Source organism: Eriocheir sinensis, chromosome 44 (genome assembly GCF_024679095.1).
Source record: "Eriocheir sinensis breed Jianghai 21 chromosome 44, ASM2467909v1, whole genome shotgun sequence".
NCBI lineage: Eukaryota > Metazoa > Arthropoda > Malacostraca > Decapoda > Varunidae > Eriocheir > Eriocheir sinensis.
Genome location: NC_066552.1, coordinates 11,567,527 through 11,587,526, shown reverse-complemented (window position 1 = coordinate 11,587,526; position 20,000 = coordinate 11,567,527). Strand labels below are relative to the sequence as shown.

The 20,000-nt window shown below is 43.1% G+C and overlaps 1 protein-coding gene and 1 long non-coding RNA gene across 6 annotated transcripts in view; one reads left to right on the top strand and one right to left on the bottom strand.

Annotated features, from left to right (window-relative positions):
- Nucleotides 1–20,000, top strand: part of LOC126980485 (transcription factor GATA-4-like) — a 210,664-nt gene that overhangs the window by 77,149 nt on the left and 113,515 nt on the right. The window lies entirely within an intron of this gene.
- Nucleotides 6,519–20,000, bottom strand: part of LOC126980489 (uncharacterized) — a 122,784-nt gene continuing 109,302 nt past the window's right edge. Inside the window, exon 3 of the long non-coding RNA XR_007733265.1 lies at nucleotides 6,519–6,729. This is a non-coding gene — a long non-coding RNA (uncharacterized LOC126980489). The remainder of the gene's footprint in view (nucleotides 6,730–20,000) is intronic.

Sequence of the window (20,000 nt, the reverse complement as noted above, 5' to 3'; positions counted from 1 at the left end):
CATAAAAAGCAAAAAGAAAATGAAAAATAGTAAATAGAAGAGAAATATGAAAAAAAATTAAAGGAAAAAAAAGAAAAAAAACATGAAACGAAAGAATGTGAAGAAACTTTTTTATAATTATGATGATGATGGGGCAGGGTGATGGTGGTAGTGATGATGATGATGGTGGTGATGATGATGGAGGTATAGTGACAATGGCAGTGGTGGTGATGGAAGAAGAGATGAAATTTGGTGGTGATGGTGGCTTTGGTGATGGGTGTGGTGGTGGTGATGGTGATGGAGGTAGTGGTGGTGTTAAGTGATTCCAGGATAATGGTGATGAGTGGAACAGATGGCGCGGTGGTGAGGCTGACAGATGGTGATGACATGGCGGCTTAATGATGGTGTTGATGATATTTGAGAGGTGTTGAAACTACCACCACCACCACCTCCACCACCACCCCTCCCTCCCTCCCACCCTACCCACTCGTCCCCCTTCCTTCCACCCATAGACCTCCTCCCCTTCCCCCCTCCCCCCCCCCCGTTGATACCTGTCCAGGGGTGGGATACATTAGAAACCAGAGGTGAGGGTAATTAGTGAGTCTCTACCTGTCTTTGGTCCTCTTAACAGCGGTTTTCACACCTTGCCTGATATCACCTCGATCCTGCTAAACCGGCTCTCTCTCTTCGTTATTTCTTCATTTTTCTTCTTTTCTAGCACTGAGGAAGAAAAATAGTGATGGTTGAGTCAAGTTTTATTTTTTTCTGAATTTTCCTTTTTTCCTTTCTTTATTTTCTACTTCTCTCTTTCTCGTTCTCTCAGTTCTTATTTTTTTTCTCTTCCTTTTTATTCTCTATTTTTTTTTTCTCTGTCTGTCTTTCTATTTGCTTTTTTTCCTTTCGTTTTTTTTTCCTATTTCTCTCATTCGCAGTTCTTGATTTTTCTTTCTTCCTGTTTTTCTTATTCTCTCTCTCTCTCTCTCTCATTCTCGCTCCTGGTCCTGCCTCCTGATTGATCCCTTCGCCTCGGCCTCTTAGCCAGGTGAGTGCTGATTGGTCCGCCAGGTGAAGGGGTAACAGGTGAGATAATGGATGAACCCCCCCTTCTCTCTCTCTCTCTCTCTCTCTCTCTCTCTCTCTCTCTCTCTCTCTCTCTCTCTCTCTCTCTCTCTCTCTCTCTCTCTCTCTCTCTCTCATTCTTCTTTTCGTTTTTTCCTTTCAACTTTTTTCTCCGAGGCAATGAGAATGACGATGACTCCTCCTCTTCTTCTTCTTCTTTTTCTTCTTCCTCCTCCTATTCCTTTTTCTTTTCTACATCCATATCCTTTTTTACTCCTTTTATCTTCTTCGCTAATGCCTCCTCCCTTTCTTCTTTATTTTGTCTTCGTTTACCTTCTCCTCTTCCTGTTGTTTTGTTTGTTAGTTTGTATATTTGTTTGTTTGATCACCCTACAATGAAAACGAAGAAAAGAAAATAAGAAGTATATTGTCTCTTTTATTTCTTCTTCCAGTTCATCCTACACACACACACACACACACACACACACACACACACACACACACACACACTCTCCTCTTATCTCCCCGACCACTACCTTTCCTCCATTCCTCCGCTCCTCCAACACCACATCTCCATCACCTCCCTCCCCTGCGGCGTGGAGAGATAGCGTTCACACCTGCCTCCACTTACACTCCTCCCTGCCCACCTGGATGCTGTTCTTCGTCTAGCTGATGCTGCGAGAACTATACAGGTGTTTTTTTTAATGTTTTGGTCCATGGCCCCGATAGGCTTTCTAATGGGGGCAAAGTGGTCGGCTCCACCCTGTTATGGCGCAGGCTCATGCTGTCCCCCGGAGCTCATCGTTGATCCTCTTTGAGAGAGAATCTAGAGCTCGGGTTGATGGGTGGTCTTCAGGACGGCATGTGGATAGCCTTAGGCCACTCGGCGGTGACTGAAAAATTGCCATATTGTTCATCGCGGCTGGCGGGATGCAAACCTGCGTACTCGTAGACGCCGCGCCCGCACGCTGACCACTCCGCCACCGCCACCTCAGCCACCACTTTTGATGTTGTTGTTGTTGTTGTTGTTGTTGTTGTTGTTTGAGAGCAAGAGTAAAATAAATTGAAAAAAACATGCCATCAAAAAGTTATGGAAAAATTATCTGCTTATATTGCTTCTGCTACTGCTACTGCTACTACTACTACTACTACTACTACTACTACTGCTGCTACTGCTACTACTACTATTACTACTGAAAAAATTATAAAGCTCTTTCAGATTTTCTTCCTATTTCTTTCTCCTCCTCCTCCTCCTCCTCCACCTCCTCCTTCTCCTCCTCCGCCTTCTCCTCCTCCTCCTCCTCCTCCTCCTTCTCTTCCTCCTCTCTTTATTCGTACGGAGGAAAACATTGCTGACTCGGCTCATTCCTGCTGTCCTGCTGACTTGTGCTGATCGCTGACAATGACCTTCACGCGGCCTTAGTGTTGCATCTCTCTCTCTCTCTCTCTCTCTCTCTGGTATTTCCCTAGTCTAGTGCACCTGGGGACGAGAATACATAGGAATACATAGGAAAAACAGACACCAGAAGACCTATCGGTCTATGGCGAGGGTGTCTGTTTACTACCGCTACTACTAGTAATCTACGTGTGGTAGGACAGGACAGAAAAGATGAAGGCTCCTCCCCACCCACCTCTCCCTCCGGCAACGTGCCGGCAGGAAATAGTTAGAAGAGAACACCATGTGCCTTTAAGGAAGAAAGGGACATGGAAATTTTACAGTAAAGAGAGAAATAAGAGGAAATTACTACCCTTAACTTACACTACTGGTAACCTAAGCTGTGGGGGAAAATGACTTCATTACATAAGAACATAAGAACATAGAAATACTCAGAGACTGGAAGAGGACTAGTGGCCTACACAGGGCAGCCCCAGAATCCCCCCTAATACCACCGATGGGTGAGGTGTAGTTTCAGGGGCAGAGGTGGAGGCTTGATCCTCGTTTTACCGGCGGTGCTATGCACGCACCAGTAACCTGTCACCTTACTGCACCCACACCTCACTCCACCTGTCATGCGGACATTAACTGTTGCTTTACTCTGTTGTTGACTTTCGCTACTTACAATCTAGGTTGTGGGGGAGAATTATATGAATATAGGTTGAGGTCTTGCTGCAATCTGTCTGAAAACATGCGAGAAAGGGTCAGTATAATCTTATATTCCTGAATGAGAATGATAAGGAGGAGGAGGAGGAGGAGGAGGAGGAGGAGGAGGAGGAGGGAGGAGGACGGAGGAGAGGTCATGGCGCAGGTCAAGGGAGGCATGTGGAGTTGACCTAGTGACCCTCCTCCTCCTCCTTCTTCCCCTCCTCCTCCTCCTCCTCCTTCTCTTCTTTTTCTTCCTCCTCCTCCTCCTCCTTCTCAGGCACTCGTCGCCACTATACTGAGCGAGGGTGCCCCATAACTCTCTCTCTCTCTCTCTCTCTCTCTCTCTCTCTCAGCTTTGTATGAGAGAGAGAGAGATAGAGAGAGAGAGAGAGAGAGAGAGAGAGAGAGAGAGAGAGAGAGAGAGAGAGAGGAAAGACAAACACAAACACTACATATGAAAAAAATGCAGGCGGGAATGAATGAAAGAGGAAGGAAGAAGAAAAAAAATTATAACCCTGACTGAGGAAGAAGACGAGGAGGAGGAGGAGGAGGAGGAGGAGGAGGAGGAGGAGGAGGGAAGAAGGGGGCGGTTGGACACACACAGCAGCATATAATCTGCCGGTCATAGCTAAACAGAGAGAGAGAGGGAGAGAGAGGTGAGAGCTAGTCATTGAACGCTCTCTCTCTCTCTCTCTCTCTCTCTCTCTCTTCCTGCCTTTAAATTTTTATCGTATTTTTGTTTTGTTTTCGCTCCTACATTTTTTTTTCACTATTTCCAGTAACACTTTTTCTCCTCTTATCTTCCTCTTTCGCTTCCTCCTCCTCTTCTTTCTTCCCTTCTCTTCTCTCTTCTCATCCTCTTCCTTTTCCTCCATTTATGTTATTGTTGCTCTTGTTTCTCGTCTTCCTCTTTCTTTTCTTTCCTCTCTTTATTTCCTCTTGTCAACGGCTTGTCTTTTTGCCTCTTTGTTTTTATTAGTTCTTTGTCTTCCTGGTGTTTTTTTATTGTCTTTTCTTAATTCCTTTTCGATCCGTTTCTCTCTCCCTGTTTTCTTCTTTTTCTGCCTCATTATGTATCTTCCCTCCCTTATCTTCTTTTCCTCTACAACCTTCTCTCCCTCGTCCAATCTTTCCTTACTTCCTCCACATCCTTAATTCTCCTTCTTCCCTATTTTCTTTTCATTGCGTTTCTTTCCGCATTTTCTTCGTACCTTCTGCATCATTTGTTTTCTTGTTTTTCTCTTTCTTTTTCGGGATCTTTTATTTCCTTATTTTTTCATTAACTTTTCCCGTCCTTTCCTCTCTCCTCCTCCATTCCTTCATTTTCCTCTTTCCTTTCTCTTTCATCGCTCCTTCATCCAGCTTCCCTCTTCATCTCCCTCCCATTCTACTCTTCCTTCATCTATTCTCTCCCTTTCTACTTCTACTCCCCTTCCCGTCCCCTCCTCATCCCTCTCCCCTCCCTCACTCCCTCTTTCTTACTCTTCTTCTCCTAACCTCCCCACCTCCTCTTCCTCCCATTCCATCCCATCCTCCCATCACCCCTTCCTGTACTTCTCTCCCCCTTTTTTTTTCTTTTCCTCCCTCTCCTCTCCCTCCTTCCCTCCCTTCTCCCCCTTCCCCTCCCTCCCCCCCACTGATACTCCCCTGTCAGCCGCCGTCACACGAGTTCTCCATATTAGCGTGTTTGTTTGTTTAATGTGTGTGTGTGTGTGTGTGTGTGTGTGAGAGAGAGAGAGAGAGAGAGAGAGAGAGAGAGAGAGAGAGAGAGAGAGAGAGAGAGAGAGAGAGAGAGAGAGAGAGAGAGAGAGAGAGAGAGAGAGAGAACACGTACTCACACTTTCCTTACATCTTTTTTTTCTATTTTTTAATCCTTTCTCTTTTTATTTTGTTTATTTTCAAGGTTCAAAATCACACCCTCAACCTTACGTTGTTTTAACTTATTGTTTTTTTTTTCTTTATCCGTGTTCTCTCTCTCTCTCTCTCTCTCTCTCTCTCTCTCTCTGTTTTCTTTTCTTTAAGCCGTTTTTATTATCCCTGTTTCCTTCTCCCTTCACCCCTCTTCCCCTCTCTCTCTCTCTCTCTCTCTCTCTCTCTCTCTCTCTCTCTCTGTTTACCATCCGCTGATTTACAACAAGTCTACTGGCGCTAAGTGGTTGCACTGGACACTAAGCTTGTTACGCTGGCCTTATTAAAGCGGTGGTGGTGGTGGTGGTTGTGGTGGTGGAGGGAAGATGTGGGTATTTGTGGTAGTACTGGTTATGGAGGGGAGTGGTGGTAGTGTTGTTGTTGGTGATTGTAGTAGTAGTAGTAGTAGTTGTTGAAGTAGGGATTGTTTTGATTGTGTGGATGAACGAACGAAATCAAACACACACACACACACACACACACACACACACACACACACACACACACACACACACACACACACACTCACACATTCCACATCTACAAGTTTTAGTGACTTTCCTTCCTCCCCTCACTCTCCCTCCGACCCCTTGACCTCTCTCTCTCTCTCTCTCTCTCTCTCTCTCTCTCTCTAGTCCCCTCTTTATTGCTCCACTTCTCGCCTTCCTCCTCCTCCTCCTCCTCCTCCTCCTCCTCGTGGGTGAGAGTGAGTCGGTGTATTACAAAGTGATTTCCAAGAGTTTGAAAGGAAATCTCTGTGAGGAAAGAGGCTGAGAGAGAGAGAGAGAGAGAGAGAGAGAGAGAGAGAGAGAGAGAGAGAGAGAGAGAGAGAGAGAGTACAATTATAATAAAACTATGTACATCTAAAGAATCAAAATGGGATCAACGTGAAAAGAAATAACACGAAAACAAAAAAATAAAAAATAAAGGGAGAACAGTTATAAAAGGAAAAAATGGGGAGAAAAATATGGAAGAGGAGGAGGAGGAGGAGGAGGAGGAGGAGGAGGTGTCAGAAGAGCAAAGAGGGACCATCAAGAAGCCTCAAGAGCACTGAAGGAGAGAGTCTTGTCTTTTTAACTTTCCTCCCTCCCTCCCATAGTCTCCCAACCCTTCCCTTCCCTCTCCTCCCCTCTCTCCCATACTCTCCCCACCCTTCCCTTCCCTCTCCCCCCTTCTCTCCCATACTTCTGTCTCTCCTCATTTTAACTCTTTTTTTCCCTCCCCTCTCATACTCTCCCTCCCTTCCCCTCTTTCTACTTTCCCTCAACTGCACCGTTTCCTCCCCTTCTCCTACTCCTTCCCCCTCCCTTCCTCCTACCTCCCTTCACCTCAACCCTTTATACTCCCTCCCCTCCTTCTTTCATCCTCCCTTCCCTCCTTTCCTACTCCCTTCCCTTCCTTCTCCTCCCCTCCTTCTTTCCTCCTCCCTTCCCTTCCTTCTGTATATCCCTTCAACCCTTCCCTCCCTCACCAATTAAAAAGAAAAAGAAGAAAATATGTCAGAGGTGAAAAATCCATGAAAATTAATATAAACAAAAGAAACATGGAGGTCACCTGATGCTACTGATGGAAAAATGTTGACAGGGAAAATTATATATAGAGGGATTAGTACAAAAGACCAGAATAGCAAGGATAAACATTAGGGCAAGGTTCTTTTCTTACCTACTACTGTTTTGTCCGTTGTTGAGCAGTCTCCATTTCTGAAAAAAAAGAGAAAACGAAAAATTAGAATACATATAAAAAAAAAAATCGAAGAAAAGGCGACCACAAAATTAAAAGCCGACAAAAAAACAACAACGACAAACGGAACAATAAAATCCCATAAATATATATATAACACCACACGAAATAATGACACACGCGGAGTAAACGAGGGCGGGAAAAAAACGAAAAAACAAAAAAACAATTAGGGCAGCCACGAGACGGCGAGGATATGACAAACGGAAAAATAAAATCCATAAAAATAAATAACACGACTCCAAATAACGACTTTTAAGGACGAACTGAACGAGGGAAAAAAAAAAACGAAATAAAAACTCGATTAAGGCAACCGCAAACACCAAAGGGAACAAAAACGACAAACGGAAAAATAAAATCCAATAAAAATCAATAACACGACTCCAAATAACGACATAAAGACGGAATAGACGAGGGCGAGAAAAAAAAAATACGCGTACCATCTCTCTCTCTCTCTCTCTCTCTCTCTCTCTCTCTCTCCGGGCGCGCTGGAGGTAAAGTGGAGGAGAGTGGAGGAAACAGGGGAGGGAAACGGCGCCTAAGTGGAGGAGGAACGGGTATAAAACACGTCGATTGGTTTTAATAATAGCAATAACTTGTGTCGGTGATATTTAGCGTCTGCTCCTCCTCCTCCTCCTCCTCCTCCTCCTTCTCCTCCTACTCCTATTTTCCGTACTCCTTTTCCTCCTCCTCCTCATCTTCCTCTTCCCTTTATAATCCACTTCCTTCTCCTGTTTCTCCTCATCCTTCACCTTTTATTAATTTGCGAGAAAAACCAGAAGGAGGAGAAGGAAGAGGAGGAGGAGGAGGAGGAGGAGCAGGAGGAGGAGGAGAAGAAGAAGGAGAAAGAGACTGAGACGGAGATCTTTCTTTACAATTTTGCTATGAAGGAGAGAAAAAAATAACATAATTATGACGATTGAAAGAAGAAGGAAGAAGAGGAGGAGGAGGAAGAGGAGGAGGAGGAGGAGGAAGAGAGTAGCTGGCGTGTTCGTTTTCCATTATTTAGAAGATGAAGTAGACCAAAAGAAGATATTAAGAGAGAGAGAGAGAGAGAGAGAGAGAGAGAGAGAGAGAGAGAGAGAGAGAGAGAGAGAGAGAGAGAGAGAGAGAGAGAGAGAGAGAGAGAGATTAACGGACTTGGTTGCATTTATCCAATTGTAATTAACTCCAAAAACAGGTAATTAGTTGCCAGGTGTGCCGTGATAATTAACACACACACACACACACAAAGAAGCCCTACCTCAAGTAAATGTTCAATGGAAGGATGATAATAATAATAATAATAATAATAATAATAATAATAATAATAATAATAATAACAATAATAATGATGATGATGATGTGATGATGATGATGATGATGATAAGAAGAAGAGAAAGATGGTGATGATGATGGAAGTGACTACAATTTTGACGATGATGATGATGATGATGATGAAGATGAACAGAAAGAAGAATGATATATTAGAAGAAAGAAGGAAATAAAAAAGAAGAAAAGTAGAGAAGAGAAGGAAAGAAGAATTAGCAGAAAGATGAAGCAAGGAGATAAATAAGACAGACGCAGAAGGTGAAGGAGGAGGAGGAGGAGGAGGAGGAGAGGAGGAAGAGGGGGAGGAGGAGGAGGAGGATGAGGCAAACAGGAAAGAAAAACCGACAGACAGACCAAGAACTTGCATAATAAGACCTGCTATACCCAAGCGGTCGGGGCAGACAGGATCCAAGCAGGAGGAGGAGGAGGAGGAGGAGGAGGAGGAGGAGGAAGAAAGACCCCAATTTCCTGCAGACTTAAGAGCAGAAAAAAAAAAAAAGATGACTAAAAAGACTTGATTCCCGGCTTAGTGTCTCGCCTCGTTCGCTTTATTTATATTATGCTAACACGTCGCTGTGATACAATCGTTCATCACCATCATCGTCATCGTCATTATCATCATCATCAAGACACCTCTCCATCCGGAACTGATCTGTCTTTTGGCCGATCCCTTCTATTTTGCTTTTATTGGTGTAGTTCTCGGTGGGTTTTCCTTTACTTTATCTCTTTGTTTTTGCCCCTGAGCTGTTTCCTCTACTGTAAAATAAATCATCTGAATAGTAATGATGATGGACACTCCCCCCTCCTCCTCCTTCTCCTCCTCCTCCCCCCCCCACCCCCTCGCAGCAAGGACAGGAGGGGTGTAAGTCAGCAGTAACAGGGATAATCACGATGTAATTAGCGTCGACACTGATGATGATGAGCCGCGGCAATGATATCACCAGATTCTACGTGTGTTATTAGAGTTAAAAAAAAACAAAAAAAACAAAAAACAAAAAAAACAAGATAGAAAAGACATCAGTTGCAGAAATAACACGTGGAACAAAATTTAAATGCGGGACTGAAATAAACATGAACAAATAAACATATAAACAAATATACCGAAAAAAGAGAAAGTGAATAAACAAAAATAAAACAAATAAACGTTGCCCAAATTATCTTATCAAAACGAGATGTCAGATGCAGAGACAGATACAACATGGTTCAAATTCCATGATTAAAGCAATTAGCAAACTATCAGTTGCAGGAATAACACGTGGAACAATTTCATTATTAACCGATATATCACGTGCAGAAGTAAATAGCACGCCACAGATTCTATCATTAACGAGATACCAGTTTTAGAAATTACCGACTAAGCGTGTGTCTGATCTGGCTGGACGTAGGACAGCTAAGTGGGAACAGACCGGTAGTACGCCATTAAGATTAGAGGACATTGCTACTGAAATACCAAACGTGTCTTGTGTGGGGCAAATCTGGAAAAATAACAGCGTGTTCCGGGAGGCGGCGGGCGAGTGGTCAGCGTGCGGGGCGGCGTCTTGGAGGAGGCACGCATCCAGCACCCCGTCACCTTACTGCACCCACACCTCACTGCCACCTGTCGTCCTCGTCCATGTAACTATCCAGTCTACTCTTAAAACAAGCTATCGTCCCTGCACTCACTATGTGATTGCTGAGTCTATTCCATTCCCCCACCACCCTATTACTAAACCAATGCCTGCCTAGTTCTCTCCTAAATCTATACTTTTCTAATTTAAATCCATTACTGCGTGTTCTATCCTGCTGGCTAATTCTCAGTACTTTACTTATATCGCCTTTGTTGTAACCCTTGACCCATGAGAGTAATTCTATCAGATCTCCCCGCACTCTTCGTCTTTCTAGTGAATGTAAAGGCGTCATCTGGTGATATCTGGCGTTCTTGACACCCGGCCCATTTTTGAGACTGTTTTTGACCTCTCACCCGTGATCCGCCAGAGCCCTCTGTCTTGCTCATATGACTGGATGAATCAACACTATTTCTCATTTTGTCACTCATCAAGGTGTGTGTGTGTGTGTGTGTGTGTGTGTGTGTGTGTGTGTGTGTGTGTGTGTGTGTGTGTGTGTGTTTCCTCAATACATTCACAGCCTTTTACTTTATCTTCACCTTTCACTTCAAATCGAAAAAGGAAAAAGAAGAAGAAATAAACCTCATAAATACCACCGCCCTTCCTTGCTAACCTTTCCACAATAGCAATCGCGAGACATTACACGAAGATTAACAAGTTGCAAGAAGACGAAAAAAAACAAACAAACACGTATAAACTCTGAAAACACACACACAAAGAAGCAAGTCAGTCCTCGTCTACCTTTACCTGCTCTTTGCCTTTACCGTCACGGGGGGGCAAAAAAGAAAAGAAAAAAAACTCTCGAGGTAATAGATCGTCTGGCAACCTTTCGAGGCTTCCAGATATCAATTAACACCAAATAAAATCGAATTATATATATAATTAGTTGTCCGACACACTCCAGTAACACGGAGGGGGGGGGGGGGAGAGAGAGAGAGAGAGAGAGAGAGAGAGAGAGAGAGAGAGAGAGAGAGAGAGAGAGAGAGACTGGTATTCTGGTATTTATATTTGTCTCCAGTAGGCGATGGATATTAACAAAACAAATATAATAAATAAATAAAGCCGAAGACGAGTCGAAGCTCTCTTACGAACCTTGCGCATTAATAAAGTATTGAGGAGCCTTCGTAGTTTATCACTTTAAACACATAAATACAAAAACAAATACACACACAGCAGCATATCCCTGAACACGCACACACACAAACATGCATATACACATACACATATACGCACATAGGCATACAGCATACACACACATACACATATTTACACATCAACATGCCTTCATCATCACATACATCCTTACACGCACGTACATACAAAAGCACATTGATACAGATACATATTAATACACATAAACATACTTTTCATAAACCTACATACCTATAGATGTCTGTGCATAAACTCAGGCATATTCAGGCAGACACATAGGGCGGTATTATAAAACAGTCTCGCTTCTCACATCAGCTCTTTCTAAAGGTCAAAGAGGGAGTCAGTCGGGTTCTAATGAGTGTTTCTTTAGGCTCAAGCTACTGTGGAAGGATCAAACTACCACCGGGGTCATAAAACTACTCCCGGAAATGATCACAACTCATACGAAAGCCTTGTCAAATATGTGAACTCGAGCGACGAAATTATTTAAAATACGACCCATACACCTGTGCGGCACATCTGTACGCCTCCACACCATGATTTTTCCCGAGACCTTTACACCTGTACCTTCACGCACATACACACACACAAACATATTCAAACATCTGTGTATTACCATTGAGAAGGATAGTTATACATATTGTTGATGATCAAATAAACTTACTGAAAAAAATGAGAAAATATAGCTGACGGTACAAGAAATAATAATAATAAAAAAGTTACTATAAGAATCAGGTACTGTATAAAAAAAAAGTAAAAATTTCCTTCAAACTCACTTAAAAAAAACAACTCAATAAAAACTCGGCAATAATGAAATCAAGTCAAGAAACAGATAAAGAAAAATAAACAAAATAACACAAAACAAATATATACATCAAAATATCTTATAAATTATTTCAAACAAACTCCCAGCGAAGAATCAACGCCAATTAAGAAAAAGCTAAACACACAGACGAAAGAACAATTCAATGAGCGAATAATAAATAAATCAAGCGTGCGAACCAGAGATGGAACGCAGGAAAAATCGGCCTCATCTCAATTAAACACTCGCGGCGAGATTCCTGTGTGCTGAGACCCAACACGAGGCCAGGAGCGACGACACAAAACCCGGCTGGAAAATATGAAGGAGGGAATGAGCGGCTGGATCAAAGTTGCCAGATTGTCGTACTCAGCCTCTTAAATTTACCGACTTCCGACCCAAAAACTGTTTCGTGGACCCCATTAAGGAGGTTCACTTAAAATTATCGTTAAAATAGTTAGTTCCTGATGTTTCTTGGCAATAGTTAGGCGCCAGAAACCGGTAAATACTATATGGTCTGAGTACGACAATCTGGCAACGGTAGGCTGGATGAGAGTTGATGAGTGAGCGGCTGAGTGACTGGATAAGTAGTGGGTGATTAAATGCCGAACTGAATGCAAGAGTAAATAATAGGGTGAGGAAACGATAAACTAATTAACTAACTGACTGACTGATTTACATAGATTTTTACAGATATTCAGACCACACAGACCGTATGGTAATTAAACTTTAAAGTGAATTCTATCAAATTTAATGTTTGATGCCACCAAGACTTTGCATTTCGACTTTAGTGAATATCAAATTAAAGGAAGTGTCGGTCGGGGTTGTTTTTATATGAATTAATCGCGTTGCACTGGACCACTGAAGTTGGGAGCTTCTTCCATTCTCGCGCTACAACGTTGGTGAAGAAAATTTTGGGGCAAGTCTGAATTTCTTTGTTTACACTTCAGTTTTGTGCCATTTTATCTCGTTCGGAACGTGTCATCGATCAAAACAATTTAACCCGGTAGCAGCGGGGATCATGTTTCTTAATGGTCCCTCTAAGCGAGAAAAATGAGAAAAAATCACCCCTCACACAAACCATTTCATAATATATATCAAAGCATTTGTGATCAGATTATGTATCATCTATTTTTGGGGGTTTATATCATGGCACAAATTTGGCCCGTCGCTGCTACACGGTAAAGCCACAAATTCGTAAAGCCATTAAGTATTTTGAAACATTCGATCAGTTTTTGTCGTCATAAGGTTTGTTGGGCATGGAGGAGAATATCATCGTTGCCCGACGTTCACTGAGAGAAAGAGTGAGTGAATGAAACTAACTGCTTGAGGGGATGGGTGGCCAAGTGGGTGACTAACTGAAAAACTGACTGCAGGAATAACTGGGTGGGGGTGAAGAATGAACCAACTGCCTGCCGGACTTACTGACTGACTGACTGACTGACTGACTGAATGGCTGACTGATTGACTAAATGGAATGAATGAGTAAGCGAGTACATTAATAAACAAGTGAATGAGTATACAAGTAAATGAGCAAATGAGTGAGCGAGTGAATGAGTGGATGATTGAGTGAGTGAATGATTGGATTCTGTCACTGCTTTACTCTACCATGGCACGCTACTCTACCATGGCACGCTACTCTACCATGGCACGCTACTCTACCCTGTCCTGCTGCACTTTTCTACTCCGTCACTATCCTGCTGTCCCCTGTCCTATACCCCTGTCCTGCTCTTCCCCGTCCTATCCTGCTTGTCCTACCCTGCTCTGTCCTGCTGTACCCCCATCCTACCCCTCTGCCCTGCTCTTCCCCGTCCTATCCTGCCTGTCCTACCCTGCTCTGTCCTGCTGTACCCCCATCCTACCCCTCTGCCCTGCTCTTCCCCGTCCTATCCTGCTCTGTCCTGCTGTTCTCCGTCTTATCCCCTGTCTTGCTGTCCCTCGTCCACCCTCCTCGTCCTTCCCTGCCCTACCACTTGTCACTGCCCTGCTCCGTCCTGTCCGGCCTGTGTTCGCTGTCCTGCCATCCTTCAGTTCGGTATTTTTTTCCCTGTTGCCACCGCAGGACGCGTCTGATTGCCCGCACGAAAATAATGGAAACGTTGAATTATTAAAGATTGGGAAAAAAAAGGTAATTACCAACATCCGTCTTGAACCCCGTGTGTGTGTGTGTGTGTGTGTGTGTGTGTGTGTGTGTGTGTGTGTGTGTGTGTGTGTGTGTGTGATTTTTTTTATCAGTTCATGAGACTTCTATTGTATTTTTCCTTCGCCTGATCTTTGGTATGTCTGTGTATGTATGTATTTTTTCCTCATCTATTAATTCGAACTTATTGTATCTCATTATCTTCGGCTTTTCCTTCTTATTTTTTTACCGATATATATATTTTCTCATTTATTTTTGTTTCCGCGTCTCTTAATCTATTTTCTTTGGTATTTCTTTGTGTAAGTATTATCTGTTAATATTCTATATATTTCATTTTTTTTAGTAACTCTTTTATTAACTTTTTTTTCGTTTCTTCCTATTTGCTTTTGGTGTAATTCTCTCCTGTTTCATTCCTTAATTTTCTTTCCTTTTTAATATTTTTTTCTGCCGCTTTCTGGTATACATATTACTTAACATTTTCATTTTCTCTATTCTTTTTTTTGCGGTCATAAGGAAACAACAGATCCCTTAACAGTGACTTTAACGAGAAATGTACCTAAGTTTCATTTATATTCAGAATTCACTGCCATTATTATTTATTTTCAAGCATCGTTAAGACAAAGAAACTACAGCCTCAGGAATGAAAAACGACCAAATAAACAACCTAAACAACTAACGACGAAAGTTACACACCAAAAAAATAATAACGAACAAAACACTTTGCTCTACTCCCATCAATAAAACTACATAACAAAATAAAAAAAAGACAGAAGGAAAAATATATAAAACAGTATTTCACTAAGCATGGAAAACACACACACACACACACACACACACACACACACACACACACACGAAAAAAAAGTCCCTAATGAGAATATAACCAGTGAAAACTTAACAAATGGAAGCGCTTCTGAATACAAACAGCAGGAGGAAAAACGTACAAAGCAGTATTCCACAGAGCATGAAAAAATAGTTTAAAATGCACACAAAGGAAAGAAAAGTCCCTGATGAGAGCAAAACAATTCAAGAACAACAACAGAAAAAAAGTCCTTTACAAAATCAACAAAACAAAAGCGAATGTAAAAAAATGAATCCTTAGAATCAAAGCAATTCAAAACAAAAGAGAAGCAAACTTAAAGAAACATGTCGTGAACAAAATCAACAAAACAAGGTCAAATCGAATTAAAGTCCTTAACATTTCCACAGGACAGACAAAAAAAGTCCATATTCAAATCAACAAAACAAAGGCAAATGTAAAAACACCGAGTCCTTAACGAAATCAAACTAATACAAAGGTAAGGTTGGGAGCACACGCTATAGCTGCGCGTGGCGGCGGTGATCATCTCCGTCCCATCGGCCATTGACCCTGTGGTGGGGAAGAACCCTTGACCCGTCCGTGGGCCAGTGTGACATCCGGGTTGCCACAGTTTACCCTCCCAAGTTTTCCCCAGGTACCCATTTATTAATCAGCTCGTAATGAAGGATGAATAGCTGGGTGGGTTGCACGCCGAGAGCCCAGGCCGGGATACGAACCCAGGCCCGCAGATTCGTAGTCAGGAACGCTAATAACTGCACCTCAGAGGAGTAATAATACAAAGGCGTGATACTACGAAGGCAAATGTAATAAAAAAAAAGTCCTTAAAGAAATCAAACCAATTCAAACAAAGGCAAGCGGAAAAAAACAGGTCTTACTGGAATTAACAAAGCAAATGCAACTATACAAAAAAATAACAAGTCCTTCAGAAAATCAACAAAACAGACACTCGCAACACATCACTTTCGCCCCGTCTGAGTCACGCCTGAGTGCCGGCCAGGGCAAGAGTGACCCAAACTGACTCACTTTCTCACACAGGCGACCCACGTGCCTCACCCCGATGATCACTGACCCACTGACATTCGCCCTTCCCCTAAACTTCCTCCTCCTTGCCCACCACTGCCGCCTGCTACTGTGACACATATACGGACCTTGGCACCATCCGATTACCTTCATTGTCTGTCTCCCTTCCCTTACTCATCTATCCCATCCACCTTACACTACTACTACCACTACTACTACTACTGCTACTACTTCTACTACTACTACTACTACTACTACTACTACTACTACTACTGCTACTACTAAAGGGATGCATACTCCCGGGGGTGCAACTCTTCACTCACTAGCACAGCCCCCAACGGTCGCCAAGAGCAAGCCTCCACACAGCTTACCCGTCCATCTCGCGCCTCTCCCGGCAGGATCGCTCAACCTGCCCCATGAGTTACTGTGGCGTCCTTTTAGTCTCCTCCACTCAGGGTTGTCTCGTACAGAAACAACCCAAGTGCCCATGTAACCAGAGTTGGCGTTGATGGACTAAGCTGGAAACAGGCCTCGATTCAGTTTCATGGAGTAGTCGCTGATTCAATGTTCATGTCCTTCAGTTTCTTCTGTTCTCCTTAATTTCTGTTCCCCTATTCAATGCATCAACTTTTTTACTTAAGTCTTAAAAGCTAAAGGAATAAAACCAAGGTAGCAAAACTCATATTTAGAAAGGACGGTGTGAATATTGATGAAAAGAGAAACAAACGAAAGAGAAGAATAGAAAACATAGAATAAGAAGAAAAAAATAGAAATAGAAGCAGACGAATAAGAGAAACAAACCAATGACACAAATAAAAATAGAAAACGAAAAATAGAAATAGACGAAAACTATAAAGAAAAAATAACAATAGCCGGATTATAAACGTCAAGAGGAGAAGAATGTCCAGGGAGTATTTTTGTGGACTTATTATTTGCATGTTTCCCTCGTCTGTTCAGTTCAGAGAGAGTGAGAGCGAGAGAGAGAGAGAGAGAGAGAGAGAGAGAGAGAGAGAGAGAGAGAGAGAGAGAGAGAGAGAGAGAGAGAGAGAGAGAGAGAGAGAGAGAGAGAGAGAGAGAGAGAGAGAGAAAGGAAAAAAAAAATCAAAACCGCACCAAAAAGAATTATTCGCCTTTTGTACCTTTGGGCAAGACCATTAAAAATCATGATCATAAAAACATTAACATAAATTCACACGTAGCTATCAAAACACACACACACACACACACACACACACACACACACACACACACACACACTCTCACTAGCTCCGAGGCAAGAGTTTTTCCATCGCCTGTCATTTGCAGCGTCGCATCCGTCTGCCTCAAACCGCAAACCCGTATACTAATGACGATAAATTTAACGTTGTGAAGGAGAGACGGACGGACAGACAGGTAGACAGACGGAAAGACAGGCAGACAAAAACAGACAAACAAAGACAGACCGAGACACACAAAGAAACAAACACAGAGGCACACACAGACACAGACATACAAAGATATAGACAGACAACGATAGACAGATAAGCACAGACAGGCAAAGAAAAACAGACAAACAGAAAGACACATACAAACAGACAAACGGACACAGACAGACAACGATAGACAGACAAACACAGACAGGCAAAGAAAGACACAGACAGACAAACGGACACAGACATACATAAAGACAAAGAGAGACATAGAAAGACAGACAAACAGACACAGACAGACACAAATCTAGCCAGTCAGCCAGCCAGAGACCCCCTAGCAGTTACCCGACAAGAAAGACAGATGCAACAGACAGACAGACAGACAGACAGACAGACACACAGCCAGTCAAGCGGGCAGAGAGCGGGGAACAAAAAAGCAGTGCTCATTTAATTTCAGGTTCGGCAAAATTCTACTTGATTGCTTTCATTATGTTGATGAAGAGATGATGATGGATGATGATAATGAGGAGGAGGTGGAGGAGGAGGAGGAGGAGGAGGAGGAGGAGGAGGAAGAAGAAGAGGAGGGGGAAGAGGGGATCAACTATCATCATAATAGGTGACGATTATTGAGGAAAAACGATCAAGATTAATGACATTCTCTCTCTCTCTCTCTCTCTCTCTCTCTCTCTCTCTCTCTCTCTCTCTCTCTCTCTCTCTCTCTCTCTGATGGGCTGATTTCCACACAAGTCCTGGAGAGCTCTTGATAGCCGTGTGTTGATTCTCTTTTGTTTTTGCTGACTTTCAAGCCCTAGACAGACAGACAGACAGACAGACAGATACTTAGACAGGACACCACACAGACAAATGGAGATGCTACTAAACAAAAAAACAGACAGACAGAAACGACGCCAAACAGACAGGCAATGATTTGTCACCTAACAGACAACTGGAGATGCTACTTAACAGACAGAGAGACAGCCACGATGCCAAACTGACAGAGAGGAAGACGGAACACCAAAAAGACAGGTGGCGATGCTACTAATAGACAGACAGACAGAGGGAAAGATTAACAGAGCTTTCAACAGACAGACCGGTATAGAAAGAGGTTGATAAAAAGACACACTAACAGAGAGAAATACACTTAACAGACAAACGGACAAACGGAAACGTGGATAGACAAACAGATTGCTGACACTATTTCTACTACTACTACTACTACTATTACTACTACTACTACTACTACTACTACTATTACTACTACTACACGCACATATTTCCTTTCTTTCGTCTAACTTCTTGCATTCCTCCTCCCTCTTCCTCCTCCTCCTCCTCCTCCTCCTCCTCCTGCTCCTTCTCTTCCTCCTCCTGCACCTTGACTCACCATCCTGAGGAGTCACAGATAAATCCACACACACGCACACACACACACACACACACACACACACACACACACACATGGATTAGCACAACCCTCTTCGTATTATGGAAAAAAGCGATGTTTTCTAAAAAAGCATCCACTTCCTCTCCGTGTGGGGGGGGGGTGGGGGGGAAGGAGGAGGGGGGGGGGTCTGGAGGAGGGAGGGTGTGGGCGCCTTGCCACCCACACACGCAGAGCAAAGACGACACAGCTTCACCCTCATTCCACACACACACACACACACACACACACACAAAGGTCTCACCGTAAGCCTCTGTGTGTGTGTGTGTGTGTGTGTGTGTGTGTGTGTGTGTGTGTGTGTGTGTGTGTGTAGATTATGACTTTGATCTTTGACTTCTCTCTCTCTTACTCTAACACACACACACACACAGAACCACACACACACACACACACACACACACACACACACACAGAACCACACACACACACACACACACACACACACACACACACAAACACCCCCCTCCCTCCCCCCTTTCCCCCACTTCCACACACACACTCAAGCAATATCATTAACATCGCTGGAAATCGGCAAGGCTTATTATTCTTTTTCCTCCAGTTTCTTTATTTTTCTTCTTATTTTCTTCGGCGAACACGTTATGTAAATCGGCGTCCAGACCCGCTCGTTGTGGCCTCCTTAAGGACCTGACACGCGAGGCGCCGGGTGGTAAGGAGGGACGCTGAGCACTCGGAGTATAAAGGTTCGATATTAGAAGTCATATTAAGATGTCTCTCCCGCCTTTGAGAATCGATGAGGTTGGGTTCAGTTTGGATTTTGATGCCGTTGTGTCGTTTATTCTGATGTTTATTATGCAGTTTTTTTTTCCTCTTATGTCGCTTATGATTGTGTGTGTTACGATTACTGTTGTTGTTCTTGTTTTTTTTATTTATTTAGTGTTCTTTTTCTGCCTTGTTCTTCTGGTTCTTTTTCTTTATTTAGTGTTCTTGTTCCGCCTTGTTCTTCTTGTTCTTGTTCTTTTTCTTTATTTCGTGTTCTTGTTTTGCTTTGTTCTTCTTGTTCTTGTTCTTGTTCTTATTAGTCATCATTCTTATTTTCAAGCAATCATCAATTCCCCAATTACTTTTTTATTATGATCGGAGCTGTCTTTCTTTCTTTCTTTCTTTGCCTGTCTGTCTGTCTGTCTGCATCTGTGTCTGTTTCTATATGTCTGTTTGTTTATCTTTCTGTATTTTCGTATTAATGCATCTCTCTTCTCTTCTCTTCTCTTCTCTTCTCTTCTCTCTCTCTCTCTCTCTCTCTCTCTCTCTACTTAAGGAGGCATGAAGGGGAAAAAGCAGAGGCGAGGGAGGGCACTTTTTACTTCGACCACACGCCGGGGGGGGAGGGGGGGGAGAAGGGGGAGGGGGAGGAGGAATAGGAGGAGGAAGGGGAGGAAGAGGGGGACAGTGTTGTGCTCCATGGTTGTGCTGCTTAAACTTGGGAGGGGAGAGAAAGAGGTGGAGGAAAGGGATAAAGGGAAAGAGGAGGAGGAGGAGGAGGAGGAGGAGGAGGAGGAGGACAAGTTGAGGAATAAGGATGA